This window comes from Xenopus laevis, chromosome 8S (assembly GCF_017654675.1).
Source record: "Xenopus laevis strain J_2021 chromosome 8S, Xenopus_laevis_v10.1, whole genome shotgun sequence".
Taxonomy (NCBI): domain Eukaryota; kingdom Metazoa; phylum Chordata; class Amphibia; order Anura; family Pipidae; genus Xenopus; species Xenopus laevis.
Window position 1 is genome coordinate 76,381,187 of NC_054386.1, and position 15,913 is coordinate 76,397,099.

General features: G+C 38.7%; 1 protein-coding gene across 2 annotated transcripts in view; it reads right to left on the bottom strand.

Annotated features, from left to right (window-relative positions):
• Positions 1–15,913, bottom strand: part of LOC121397742 (heparan-sulfate 6-O-sulfotransferase 2-like) — a 211,716-nt gene that overhangs the window by 3,179 nt on the left and 192,624 nt on the right. The window lies entirely within an intron of this gene.

A 15,913-nucleotide genomic window follows, 5' to 3' on the forward strand; every position in this document is an offset into this window, starting at 1 on the left:
TAAACAATTGAACACATTAATTGCAGATCCTGCAAAGCACTAAAACAATTGCATTTCATATAAAGTGAGGCAGCAGGGCTCCTTGCCCAAAAGGCTTAAAGGGGCTGTCCACCTTTGAGTTCATTTTTAGTATAATGTAGAGAGTGATATTCTTAGACAATTTGCAATTGGTTTTCATTTTTTATTATTTGTGTGTTTTGAGTTATTTGGCTTTTTATTCAGCGGCTCTGCAGTTTGTAATTTAAGCATTCTGGTTTCTAGGGCCCAAATTACCCTAGCAATCATTTATAGATTTGAATGAGAAACTGGAATATGAATAGGAGAGAACCTGAATAGAAGAATAGAAAGAGGAGTAATACAAAGTGGTAATGTCAATAAATTTGTAGCCTTACAGAGCATTTGTTTTAGATGGGTTCGGTGACCCCCTTTTGAAAATGTTAAAATGTGTAAAAGTCAAATAATTTAAAACAAACTATTAAAAAAACGAAGACCAATTGAAAAGTTGCATAGAACTGCCGTTCTGTAACATACTAATAGTTAACTAAAGGTGAACCACTCCTTTAATATACTTTCAACTGAACTTAATCACAATACATTAAGGTTATGTAATAAAATATGCAAAGTTTGCTACAGGTCTAGTCACCTAAACACAGAAAGAAATCGCCAGGGCTCAGTCTAACCCATTCTATGTCGTTGACCAGCTGCTAGAAGCACCCTTGTGCCAGTGCTTGGTCTTACCCACATTCTGCTGCTATAAACGATAAAGAGCCAAGGAGAAAGATTGCCAGTGCATGGTTTGCCTTTTATAATAATAATTATTATAAAAAATGAGGTGCTAGTACCACACTTTGGCCAAAATATGTACGGTAAGCTCATGTGCCACGTCAAGGCCCCTCATTGTACGTGAGTCCTACACTATTCATTAGTAGGGATGTAGCGAACTGTTCGCCGGCGAACTAGTTCGCGCGAACTTTGACTGTTCGCGTCCGCCGAATGTTCGCAAACGTCGCGCGAAGTTCGCCAATAGGCGTTCGCGTCAAAAATCGTTCGACCATTCGACCATTCGATTCCTTCGATCGCTAAAATCGAAGGATTTTCGCTCGAATCGAACGATCGAAGCCATTGGATTGAATGAAATCATTCGATCGAATGGCTTCGATCGTTCGATTCGAACGAAAATCGTTCGATCGAACGATTAAAATCCTTCGATTGTTCGAATCGAACGATTTTCGGATGTTCGAAGTTCGCGAACAGTTCGCGAACTGTTCGCATTTTTTGCCGGTGTTCGCGAACGGCGTTCGCGAACACATAAACGGCAGTTCGCTACATCCCTATTCATTAGCATTAAGTTTGTAGTGCATATAAAATCCCCCAGCAAACAGTCTAGTCATCTTTAGGTCTAGTCACCTATAGCAGCCAATCAGCAGGAAGCATTTACTGGTCACCCAAAAACCAAACATCTTATTGGTTGCTATGGGTTATTGCACCTGGGTAAAATTAGAGCATTGTATAACATATGGTTTTCACATGTTATCTCATATTACTCATAAATCTAATAGTTTAGGTTATTACAGCCAAATATAAAGGAAAAATCTAAGTTTGTCAAATATACGTTTGACGTGTTTGTTTGCAGCCACTAGAGGCCAGCAACTGACTAGGTTTCTGTATTTTAGTTTCCCAGTCCTATCCATGCAGCAAAATATTGAGTGGTTCTTTGTGCAAGATAAGCACATTCAGTTTTTATTAGAAATGCAAGACAGATTTTGTCAGATATAACTGGGACACCGCATAGTGTCATTCACATTAGTAAGGTTTAGTGCATCATTAATCATTAATAGTACAGTCTGCCTAAAGCTAGGCTGCACACAACATTCAAAAGCATTATCCATCACAAATGGCATTTTGAAGGTACACAAAATAGTTGATAGGGTGGACTGAATAATAGTAGGCTTAGACTGACGTTTATTATTAGCAGTATCAACAGTTAGGGGGTTATTTATTAATAATGCTAAAAACTCGAGTTTTTTTACTAGAAAATCTGACTTTTTAGTGGGAAAAAAAAACTTGAATTTTTCGAGATGTATTATACCCGAGGCTGCAAAAAGTCCAATTCCAAAAAAATTGGCCATCTCAGACCTGCCAAGGTTGGATATAAGTCAATGGGAGAGGTCCCTATCCTATTCAGAAGTTTCTGTAGTCTGCGTTGAAATTAGCCCAAAAATCTGACTATTTTGGGTAAAAATTCAAAAAAATTGGGCTTTTCAGGGAAAATTGAGTTTCCCCCTGATCCGATTAATTTGTATTTTTTAAATAATAAATAAGGTCAAATCGTGAATTCTATTTTGGTCAGACTTTTTTATTTTATTAAAGTCCGATTTTGATAAATAACCCCCTTATTGTTTGTTTTAAAATAACAGTTCTGAATTAAAAATCATTTTCCATGGTACTACCAATTTGTAGTAAGGTGGAAAGTCATTTTTACAGATTTGGTAAGTCCCCCATAGACAAACATTGGATTGATATGAATGCAGTGCTTGCTTCTTTTTGGCACTTATTATATTGGTCGGCTGATAAAATTCAGCACTGCCACTGAGCTTTAATACCACATAGGAGTTGGGTAATATATAACCGCAATGCACTGCAAGCTGCGTAAATAGATGTTATTGTGACGCATATCGCTGAAAATGACATCCCACTACCCTTACCCTTTTTCTTTTTCTGTTTGTTTGTTTGTTTAATTGTGTGTATATTATTTTGGCTAATGTAATGAGTATGCAATGTTTTAAACCATTATATACCATATAATGATTGTACTGTTGAAAACTAATAAAAATTGTCAGAGGGAGAAAAAACATTAAAAAAAAAGAAAATGACATCCCAAGACCAAAGACTTTCACCGCAAATGCATCGGATTCATAGCAATGCAGCAAATGATCCAGCACATTGTCAACTTGAGCCTGGTATTACAATGGAATTGTGGGAGAAATGGTGGCTTGTGCTTGAAAATGTACACTGCACTTACATTTGTAAATTACCTCTATAATATACAGGAGTTTAACCATAGTGCAATTAAGTCATCCCCATGTATACATCAGTCATATTACCCTATTCTAAAACTCTATGGAGGGGTGAATTTAGTAATAGATGAAAAATGTGCTACTGGTGTAGTAATTTCCAAGCAACCAATCAACAGGCAGTATTTACTAGATGTAGTTTAAAAACATACATCTATTTTTATGTGGGTTACAAAAGCTGGTCCAATATAGTGCCTTTTATTATATAGCCCTGCAGGTCCTTTATTATGACCTATTTAATGCTTCTTCTATGTTTCAACATAAACAGCCATACTTTACAGAGATTATACTTTATTTACACCACTATTAAGTACAGGCAAGTCCCCTCCCTGATACTCAGGATGGTTAAGAGGTATATTTATTGATACACAGGATGGTTAAGAGGTATATTTATTGATACACAGGATGGTTAAGAGGTATATTTATTAAGCAACAAATCTATGCTGTTAATTCACTTTGACCAACATTTGTTCCAAATAGTGATGAGTGAATCTGTCCTACTTCTTCGAAAATTTTTTGCGAAAATGGCAGAGAAATCCACGAAACAGCAAACTACATTAGTCTATGAGCTTTTTTTTCTTGGCACATTGTTTCTGCTTTGGGAGGGCAAAATGTGATTTTTCACATTACCTCTGATCGACTGGTAATGGTAACTACTACACTGTGTTACTTACAAACACAGGCACAACTAATCATCTGACCACCAACAGATAATATCTGGGTGCTTTGTATCCCACATTCAAATTAATAAACCATATATTTATGTATAGTATGTCCTTACAGTGGCGGATCTACCGGGAGAGCAGGGGGTGCAATTGGGCCAGGGCCCGCACCCCCTCAGGGCCCCCCGGCAGCTCGCGCACTGCCGATTTCCTGGCCGCATCGGCCGATTTCGTGTAAAATAATCAGGTTCGGAGGGGGGTGGGGGCCCGGCGGCACGTCCCGCACCAGGGCCCGGCCCCCTCCAGTTACGTTACTGTGTCCTTATATAGACAGTAGGATGGTTCAGATCCCTTCAGCTGATGTGGAAGTAGAGGGGAAGGATAAAATTACATATATGTGTTTGTCGCTCGTTGCTGAATAAAAAGATGAATAATACAAATAGGCAAAGTCAATAAGTATAGGACAGGGTTTGTTTTCTTAGTTACCACTAGATGTCACTGCTAGGCTGGCAGTACCCCACTTTTGCCATTATTAGAATTGTTTTGCAGTAAAGCGGTGGTTCTGTCCTTCAAATCATTGTTTCATTTTCCTTTAGTCCTGTTATCCTATGTAACAAATGCTTAATTGTTCATATACGAGACCACAGGAAAAAGCATGTTCTGATACCAGCTCTTAATAAAATCATTATATTCAGTGCTGTAAATAGATATTACTGGGCACCACAACAAATTATTTTTCAGGCCCAAAATTGTCTAGAGGTTGACTTGTTTTAACAGTATTTATTCAAAATATATAAGAATTAGGGACTTGTGGGGCCCCTATACCTCCTGGGCCCCCTTGCAGCCGCAGGGTCAGCTTCCTTTATAGTTACGCCCCTGATTATATTTCAGCTTTGTCCATTTCCCCACATTAGGTCCAGTTAAGTCTTCAGTGCAAACATTTCTCCTATTTGCATATATGAACACAGGAGTGATGTTGACATCAATACCATTTTAGGTCTAGGGATCAGGTCTGCCCTAGCAGGACCACCATCCAAACCTGTTGCCCCATGCTCTTATAAATACATCTTTGATTTAATGTATACAGTTGTAATAGTCAGATAATGATCATAACTGCCACTAGTAAAAGGAACTATGAGAGTGCCAAAGGGGGGAAGCTATATTGTGAAATAAATCTTATTATTTACTGCTTAATAGCAGGTTATTCAAATCATCAGGCAAAGATCTACTTTAGATTTCGAGATAGCAGCAGCTGTTAAATTGATTATCCAGAATTTCCAAGCAAATGCTTTTCAAAAATCACTAAGTGATTTAATACATTGTTGATTTTAACATCCTTGTGATTAATCCAGGCACCTATGCAAATCGTTTAATTGTTTCCATAATGTCATTCCACATCTACAGTGCTCAGTGATGCTTTTGTTTAGATTAATACAACCAAATGAAAGGCAATGCATTAGTTTGTATTGAATACACTTAATTCATGTAGGCATTATGTGTATAGGAGTATTTAAGACGTTCATGTCCTGCAACCTTGATTCAAGCAAAAAAGAAGAGAAGAGGTGGGTGGAGGTCTGGGGAAAATAATCAAGAGCAACGAAGGCAAGAAAAGAACATAAAAAGTGAAAATGAAGGTGTACAAGAGACAGAGACAGAAAAGAGACAGGGGAGCAGAAGACATTGAGATAGAGGAGAGGTGAAATGGAAGGAAATGGAGAGGATGTAGAGAGCTAAAAGCCAGGGAGATGTGATGAACATGCAAAATGGAATGCAAAATAAGCAAGAAATTAAAATGTAAAAGCATTGAATAGAGTTTAATGAAGGGACAGACTGCACAATGCCTTTCTAGTGCAGCAATATATAAACTATAGCTTACCTACCTGGGAGAATCATTTTCTTCAGCACTGGATTATGGTTACAGAGCCAGTTGGGAACATAAACCTTGCCTATAAACTGGTTATGTTTTGCATTTATTTTCCTTAATAATGAATAAAGCTATTATGTGAACAGAACATTATTTCTTGGCATAATTGCATTTATACCAGTGTGTGTTCGACTTGCCCCTGCAGCAAGGTTAGCTTTAAATTCTCCACAACATTTTGTAAATATGCAAAAATGTTCTAAGTATAATAAATGTTGTTCTTATGCTGTTGAAGGGTCAATAAAGCTAGACCCTAATTATAATTGGGGTATCTTCTCCCATTTAAGCCCACTATCACCTAGACTATAACCAGTTATGTTACTGGGCCAAACAGCTAATTCAATGTAGGGCCCCAAAACATTGCAAAGCTGACCTATTCTACTATGATGTATTGAAATTATTCATCAACTTACAGGGCCCTCTAAATTGATGCCCCCCAAAACCACATGGTCTTCTTCCTGACTATAATGTTTAGAAAACCTTCCTATATAGGAAGCAAATTTGGTTTATGGCCACATCGAGGACAAATTCCTGCACTCTTAAGCTTTTCTGTGACCCTGAGACAAATTAAATTTTTATCTTTTAAGTAGGGGGTAATGGTGTACTGTCAACAAATACTGTACCCATGGCACTGCACATTTTTGACAATAAGAACAGCAACGCTGCACCAGAGACTTCTTTTCTGGGATAAGCTTTTACCTGGTGTTGGGTTCTGATGTCACAAATGTTAATAAAGGGAAACTATGGTATTTAGGGACAAGTGAACTTGTGTCTCCTGCACATATGGCATGAAACATCTAACTGAGCACCATAAAGAGCTAGAGAGTCCCAGTCGAAGGGGGTTCAGAGCTGAGCCCACAGGCTAATCTAACACGTTGTTTAACTAGACCTTTTAACACAATTAACATTGTCAGAGGGATTTTGGAAATCTTTTTAATCAGCAGCAAGAGGGCTCCAGTATGGATAACCCTGATATAATACTAAATACAGGTCATTGCACTCTTTTAATGCATTATGATAATGAAATAATAAGATTTCCTCAAGTAAGGTCTTCTCTAAGCCAAGAACACAAATAAGATATCCCCTGTACCCACTAAGAGCAGCTATAGCAATTGCAACAACAGTGCACCCCTTAGTGCTCATCTAACAAGCACCTTCACCTCGAGGAATACAGATCGCAAGTGGCAGGAGGCACAGGCCAGCCTAATTCTTATGACAGATGGTCCTCATGCAAAACTGCATCTTCTGCCATTCCCTAACTTGAGTGTCTGAATGACATTAGTGCACAAAACTGTAGCAATTTGGAAAGGCCAGAAGTTAGCGTGCAAAGTACAGAAATATTCTTTTTGCATTTTGCAAAGTACCCTCTGTTATGTAAATGAACATTTCTATGAATAGGAGTTGTAGAATTTGTGACAACGCACCTCAGATTGTTTTATTTTTTTAATGTTTCCAACGGCTAACATTCATATGTCAGGTCCTTGACTCTCCCATTTTGTGTCAAAGTATTCTCCTATTTATAGTGGGCGGGCATTTGATTAACTCAAGTACTATTATAAGCAGTATTTTAGGACCTACTGCCAGACCAGCATAAAGGAAAGATATATAGCTACAACACAAGAATTATTCTCTTTGTTCTCTCAAGTCAACAATCTCTATAAATCTGTGATCATAGCATACCCTTTCGTATAGGCAGTTGAGCTCTGGTGTTCCTCTCAATTAGTACCAGGCAGAACCCCCTTGAGATAGCTGTATTGCAGAGTGACATTTCATATATGGAAAAAAATATGTGCGGCATTGGTTTTTAAGGCTTGAAATGCAGGCATTTGTTTGATTTAATGCTCTGTTGTTTAATGAGTCCCTTTTAATGTGACCTAATGCATGAAGAAAGATTACAAACTAGGAGACAACATGTAAGATTTATGACCTGTTTGCTATGGGAGACAGACACAGAAGTTGAGCAAGGGATGTCATTTCCCCTCTAGTTTGTCCATTATCAGATGGCAGCCTGGAGACATTGCTTTTAATTGAAATTTATGATGTTCCCAATGTGACTAATTTTATTGTCAGACAAAAATGTTTTGCCAATCAACAAGCAGACTCTCTATGGCTTTTAAAACGATTAGGAAGAGACTTGTGGTGCTGAGGCAAGAATTCATTATACATGCACCCTTTATCTGCATGATCTTAATCCAGATATCTCATTTTCAGCATCAGCAGTAGAAAATCAGTTTTATCACAGTCTACAAGCCTCATATTTTCCATTGCCCTTCCTTAATATGGCTAAGATTACTATTTGCACCAATTATTCTATTTCCAGGGGATCAATAGTCAAGCAATAACTGCAAGAGATGAAAATGGTTCTGCCTTAACTTGGTGCATGCTCAATTGCCACCCAGTAGGGCAGACACATTTTCACTTTTTTCTGCTTTACACGTTTAACAATGAGTGTCAGGCTTATGCCAGTTTAACTAACTATAGTATTAACAGTTCTGCTAACCATAAGCCCTCTAACTGCTCCAAAGAAATCTTGCATTTAGGGAATAATAAGCAATGTATTCACCTTACATACAACTGCCAACTGTTTTTTTTGGACCTGCATCATGGACTTGCAAAGCTCTTAAAACATTTCATTTCTGATGATCCCTGCTTCATTGTTTGACATTATTTTGGTAGATATGCAAATTAGGAATTTTCTGCAGAGACACACAGTGCTCATAGACAAAATATACCTGAGGAGACCCCCGGCAATTTCTCCAAACAAGATCTGATCTGTTCAGATCTTGGGTTAAATGTCCCAGTCCAGTAACCTAAAAACCTGGGAGAGATAGTTATACCCTATTGGCCCAGAATGGTTAAGAATGTCTCCTGTATGATTTGAATTTAGGGATGCAAACTGGATTTTGCAAACTGAATCCAAGTCCTAATTTGCATATGCAAATTATGGGATTGTACAAGTGTGACGGAAAGTCACGTGATTTTAAGGATTCAGGCCAAGCACTTGGATTAGGGTGAATACAAATCCCGCTCAAAAAGGCTAAATCCTGGTCAAAACTTGAAACGAATACTGGATTAATTGTATCCCTATTTGTTATAGTGGGAGGGTATTTTAGCTCTCTTTGGCTTCTATCTGCTGACCAGGGTGCCTCGGACAACACTCTTGAGATAACACTCTTGTACACTCTAGGAGTGTAATACAGACAAGCCAGCTGTCAGATTTGATTGGAGGATACTGCCTGTTAAGGTGGCCATACATGGAAAGATCCGCTCGTTTGGCGATGTCGCCAAACGAGCGGATCTCCCTCCGATATGCCCACCTTGAGGTGGGCAATATCGGGCAGATCCGATCGTGGGCCCTAGGGCCCAACGATCGGATCCTAGCATTCTCAAACGGGCGGTCGGATCGCGGGACCGCATCAACGAACAGATGCGGCCGCGATCCGACGGGATTTTTAAACCCATCCGATCGAGATCTGGCCGACTTTCGGCCAGATCTCGATCGGGGAAGCCCGTCGGGGGCCCCCATACACGGGCCAATAAGCTGCCGACACAGTCTGTCGGCAGCTTTTATCGGCCCGTGTATGGCCACCTTTAGTGAAGGAGTGTGCAAATGGACTCATCTTAAAAACATCTCCCTGACATTTTTGTTGGAGGGGATACAGAATCTCAGAAGTGAAAAGGAAATCTGCCAAGTCCATCTCCATATTAGTATCAGTGTCTTCTGTAAGTCATTAACACTGCAACCCATATACCTTTGTGCCAACACTGTACTTTGTTAGTACTACCTCTGTGTGTATAATAAACCTGTACTTATTGGCTAAGAATCTCTGGCGTCCATTGCACTGATTGTTTACATGAAGAAAGGTGCAGTGTAAAAAACACTGATTACTTTCTCGATACACTAACATGAGGGAAGAGAGAGGGTCCATTGTAATGCATGCTCTGTGTTTGATAATCTAGCATTGCAGTTTGGGCTTAAATAGGGATACAATTCATTGTTGGAAACCAGTTTCTCATACTAACATTATTCCTATGTGTGGTCACATTCCCACCACATGCCCATGTTTATATTTGATGATTTTGATGGTGGCAGGGCATATATGGGTGGCCATTTTTGTCAATTACCCCCAAACTGGAAAACTAAAAACCTTTCTGTATCAAATACTTGTCACTGCTCTTTTTTATCTTATGGAAACAAACACTGAATGCCAATTAAAGGAAAACTATACCCCCCAAACAATGTAGGTCTCTATTAAAAGATACTGAGTAAAACAGCTCATGTGTAAAACCCTGCTTCATGTAAATGAACCATTATCATAATAATATACTTTTTTATTAGTATGTGCCATTGGGTAATCATAAATAGAAAATTGCCATTTTAAAAAATAAGGGCCGCCCCCTGAGATCGTACGATTCACTGAGCACACATACAAACCACATGTAAGGTCACATGAACCAATTAACAGACAGAGTTCTGCCTTTTGCTTCCTCACTTCTTCCTGTTACAGTTAGTGTTGTAGTATTTCTGGTCAGGTGATCTCTGAGGCAGCACAGATAGAGTCATGAAATGGTGGTTCAAGGCAAGAGATGTAAAAGGGCAATATTTATGTAAATATATATTCCAGTTTGGTAAAATTCTTTAATATGTCATTCAATTTGATATAAACTATCTGTTGCTTAAGTATTCATTTTGGGGGTATAGTTTTCCTTTAATGGCCCCATAGTGAATGGATTACCCACATATAGTGCATCTTCCCTAGAGAGATCCATTGTCAAACTCTCGGACATGTAGCTGTACAGTGGGTGCCTCCCATGGTACAGCACCTCATAAAATAACAAATGACTTCTTATAATAGAAGTGGATCAGATTGTGGCTCATGTTTCCAACAGATTGGCAGGTGAATCTCTAATATGCAAAGGAAAGAACTGCGTCAATAGGGAATTTCTGCTGTAAGCCTAGGAGGCCCAGATATCTTCTCCCTGGAGACAGAAGATCAGTAGCTACAGTACGTTAGTATCTCTCCCATAGGCTAGACTTTCTTGACATATACAGTATGAGTTTACAAGACACATATCCTAAAATAAACATCTAGTAAAATTCCCAGAGTTCAGCTGAAACACTTTCCGTTTAACTTTATGAGAATTTTCGGATTTTCCAGACACATTAAATAGAGTTTTCAGGACTTCATTAAATGCCACGAAAAGGGCTACCATAGAGGGAGGGTTGCCAGTTCAACTCACATACCTGGGCCAGGCCAGCTTAGCCTCACATTTTAAGGTCAAAATAGCAATCAATATGGAGTTAATGTAGAAAGGTAAATATAAAAGGAGTTTCTATCCTCAGGCCATTAGACTGTTGAACCAAGACATGCCATTTTACCCATAATCTCCTAAACCCCCTTCTTTTCTCACTTGCAGCTACTTGACCTACGTGACACATTATGTCACGGTGACATTCTTTATCTTTATGGTAATCAATTTGTACTTGGTTGTAGTATTTAACTAGTAGGTTTAATTTTGCACAGTCTAGAAAAGTGGATCAGGATGCATTTCACTGCATGTTGTACCTGTATAACTATGCATGTGACAAATAAAGAATCTTGAAACTGGAATATTCATTGTCAAAATCAATAAGGCCTATGTTTTATGACACTTTGCTGGAGCTTATATTATAGGCCAACCTCAGTTTCTGCTTGTGAATTTGCCACAACCTCTAAACTTAGATTCTCAACAGCTGCTCAGAACCCACCGAGCATGTGAGTGTCTCCAAGATGGTGACCCCCAGTGACAAGTTTGAAGTCCTGGATCATTGCTGCTATTGAGATGCTGCAATTCTAGGCTGGTACAATAAGTTTAGTATGTAAAATATGTCTTTTCTAACCATATTCATTTATAGGATTTCGTTCTCCTTTAAACATCCACTACAGTTTATATCATCGTGACAGTATCCCTTTAATTCATGGCCTTGCTAAGTGGGTCTGATTATAAAAAAGGGGTTTATTTTCCCTTTGAACATTCCAGGGACGCATGTCAAACAGTTTTTACCTGTAATAATGAACAAGTGAAATGTATTCTGAGGACAAAAGCCAACTGGGACAAGCACAAAAGAAAATGTATTGATGGCCAGATTCTCTGTTTCAGTTATATTTTTTCTGCTGTACTTAGAGGGTTAGACGAGATTAGGCTTCTACAAAGATAAATCAGTATAAAATGATATGCAGATGCCTTTCTTTGCTTGCAATTTGGCTTCCTATGCTTGGCGTCCTGCTGAGGCGCATGATAATAGTTCCCTTGTTCCTGCTCACCTCTCTTTGCAATTAATACAACCTTCAGAGATGTGACAAACAGAAAAGAAGCAAGTACTTTCATGTGCTAGGCATGTTTTAGGGTTTTGTTTCTTTGATATTTTAATACCTCTAGATCTTGCACATCACATCTTCCTTCTAACAGCTGCAAACTCCCAGCAACAAGCTCAAACAAAAAGGAAAGTCATTAAAGGGGCACTAATACCAAAAACAGCAAATACCTCTAATAGTGAATGTCGGCTATCCACAACAAACCTACAGGTTTTGCTTTATAGATGACTGAAAAAGGTTTACGTCATGATGGATGGCATAACTATATATATATATATATATATATATATATATATATATATAATACACAAAAGCTATGAACATAGTAAATTATATGCTTATAAACGGTGAGTTCTGATGTCATCAGTTATAAACGGTGAGTTCTGATGTCATTTTTGTCACATGCCTCACTGAAACTTGTGTATTATAATAAATAAAGTACCCCCAGTTGCAAAATATGAGGATATTAGAAGTTACCTCGGAGTTCCGTGACCTGTATAAAAACACTTCGGCCTCGTGTTTTTATATGGTCATGAAACTCCTCGGTAACTTATAATATCCTAATATTTTACAAGAGGGGGTACTTTATTCACTATATAGAGAGAAAGAGAGGGGGGGGAAGAGAGAGAGAGAGAGTATGAAGAGCAGAGCACTAATCTATAGAAAAAGGCAAAAAAAACCCAGGTGCTGCCACAAAAAGTAATATCAGCAGTGTTCTTTATGCTGATATTAAACCACCATATATTAAACCCAATCTCTTATGAGACGACTCCCAGAGGTTTTTAATTGTGCCAGGGGCTCTATATATACAATTATGAGCTTCATTAGCTATGTGCAATAACAATACTCAAAAACTTGTGCATGATAAAACACCCTTGGGAAAGCCTTTGCACCTAGTCTATCTTGCACCTACCATCAATAGCACCTATAACTGAGGCACAAGGAGCAGTGTGCAGCATGCTAGAGTGCAAAGGACCCCATAGATCAGTGATCCCCATCTAGTAGCTCATGAGCAACATTTTGCTCCCCAACCCCTTGGATGTTGCTCTCAGTGACCTCAAAGCAGGTGCTTATTTTTGAATTTCAGGCTTGGAGGCAAGTTTTGGTTGTATAAAAAACAGATATACTGCCAAATGGAGCCACCTGTAGGCTGCTAGTCCAAGTAGGGGCTATCAATAGCCAATCACAGCTTATTTGGCACACTCCCAGAAACATTTTACATGCTAGTGTTGCTCCCCAACTCTTTTTACATCTGAATATTGCTCACGGGTTCAAAAGATTGGAGACCCCTGCTATAGACTGATCCATCAAAGAACACATTTTCTGTCCTTGCAAAACCAATCACAATTGGTGTACCCACAGGATGCCCAGAAAGATATAGCTGCAACTAGAAGCATTGCTTGTGCCGAGCAGCAGATACCAGACAACAGGAATTATAGTAAATGAGAGAGTATTTGCAAGTTGTAAGTTAACTCTAATAACAGAATTAGAGGAATTCTCATTGTCAGCCCAAGACACTCGAATAATATTGGAAGAGAGCTCTAAGGAGGCAGAATAAACAGGAGAAGGGAAATCTTGGCAGAAGAATGCTGGTGGCATTTAGATGGTAATGGCTGTTTGAAACCAATAGACCCATCTAAATGGACAGCTGTTTCATTAAAGACTGGATTAATTATTCTGTCATGTTCTCCTTAACTGACTTGTGCTCCTTGCACAAAACAACTTAACCTCTTCCTACATAACACAATCGTGTATTACAAAGTCAGAAAGTATTTAACTCCTGGATGAGCGGATGGGAGACAGGTAACGATTACCACCAGAAAAACGAGTAGGATTTCTGCAAAGAATGATGCCAAGTTAATCACAATCATTTCAAAATCTATTAGTCTCAATATTTCTTCCGTATAACACTGTTATTTCAGGGAACATTAATAAGGCAGATAACAGGTGTTTTGTTTAGCAGAATAGTTCACACTAAGGAGTGACGGTATTATATCTGTGTGTTTAGTGATTTAACCCTCAAAGTGGGGGCAACAAACTTGCAGCATTTTTTTTTGGGAGGGGGGGGCAGTATTCACACTACAAACAAAGCAACAGCCACATGTTCAATGTTTCCTTTTGCCCCTTACAGCAGCTCATCTCTATGTAGCTAGAGAGGAACAAATTGCAGTTGTTACTGGCAAAGACAGAATATTAGCGCTGCATTAATTTCAGCTCTGGCAAAATGACTCTGTCCGACTTAAAGTGCTCGCAGCTTAATGTGAATCTATAGAGAATACACAGAAGAAAAAGATCCAGAGAAACCTCAGCTAGCACCATTCTCTACTGAGTTTAGCTATCTCATAATTAATACAATCCTGCCTAACAGCCTCATTTGTTAATTTGCCCAGAGGAAATCTTCTGTTTTAGGATGATCACTTGATCATTTTTCTGGGTTTTGCAAGGTCAGTCAGCTGAATTCCAGTAAGAAAGTTGCACATACACAGAAGTGATAAGGGATTTTAAGGTCATACCCAACACAACCATTGGCCAGGGTAGCAGATGTGTGTGTGGTCCAATACCTTGTACCTGGGGAAAGTTCCACAGTTCTACAGTTTCAGAGAAAAGAGACGGCAAGAAGGCGGGAGTACTGAAGGAAACAATGGTCAAATGAATACTGCCTTTTAGGTAGAGTACTGCCGATTCACTGGGAAGAGACAGAAATCAGGCATGATTAGGGTGTGGCATAAATGTGCAATAACGTTCAACTTATCCTAACCTACATTAGAACTGTCCAAATGTTTTATTTTAGAGACCGTTATACCCTATACCAAGGTCCTTTCCCTACATCCATGTACACTGGCTTCGGAAAGGGAATACTATTTCCAGCTGTAGAATATCTAAAATGATGCACACATTTTTTTGTTTTGTCCTAATTCAAATGACTAATGCTCCATCTGATGAAGTTGATGGTTTGTGGTTGAATATGAATGACATGTATTATATGCTATATAGAAGCAATAACTAAGGCTTAATATCAAAACTACCACCAATCACATCAGTTTGAATTGGCCTTTAACGTATAATAACATCCCCCCCCCTCTTACTTATATCTCTATGCAGGCACATTTTCTGTTGCCTTAACATCTTTGCTGTGCTCCTAGGTTTATATTTTTGTAATGAAACGCCCGCAGTTACACAGTGAAGAATTAATGGATGGTTTATCCATAAATAAGGAGAAAGCTCATAACGTATTCAACTGAAGGTCACTTTCCTTGTATATAAAAAAAATGTATGTGATTTTTTTTGGAGCGTTGCCAATATACTTATAGCTATTCCTCCACACAAAAGGGGGGGGGCAGTATGTATGAAAGAAATACATGAGGTGACACCAGAGTCCAGCTGGTATAATGAGCAGATTTCTGGTTAATACAGAGAGCTTGTTCATCTTTAAAGAACTATTATCCATCTAAAGTGCCTCATTCCAATGTTGTTTATAACCTTATGCTTCTTTTTAGGATATCCTTCTGTGCCCAGCACATTTCAAAAGCAGATGGCAGACATATGGATGTTTAAAATTCGCACACTGCACATACGCACAGAGGTTTATTTGTTGACTGGCATATAATGTTAAGGTGTAAGCAAAACTACCTTATAATGCTATTTAAATGTTCACCCCTTATTTTATAACTGAATGATTACTTACCGTAATACAACCCATACCCAACAAACACCTATAAGGTAACAACTAACATTACTGGACACCCCCACTCTACAAAAGGGGTTCATCGTACCAGAAGAGGGAGCATGGTTAGCTAGACAGGATTGTGACCAAATATCTGTCTATTATACCATAGGTGATAACTAAAATCACTTCCCATTATAAATAATGAAATCCGTGACGCTTATGGCATACATGAG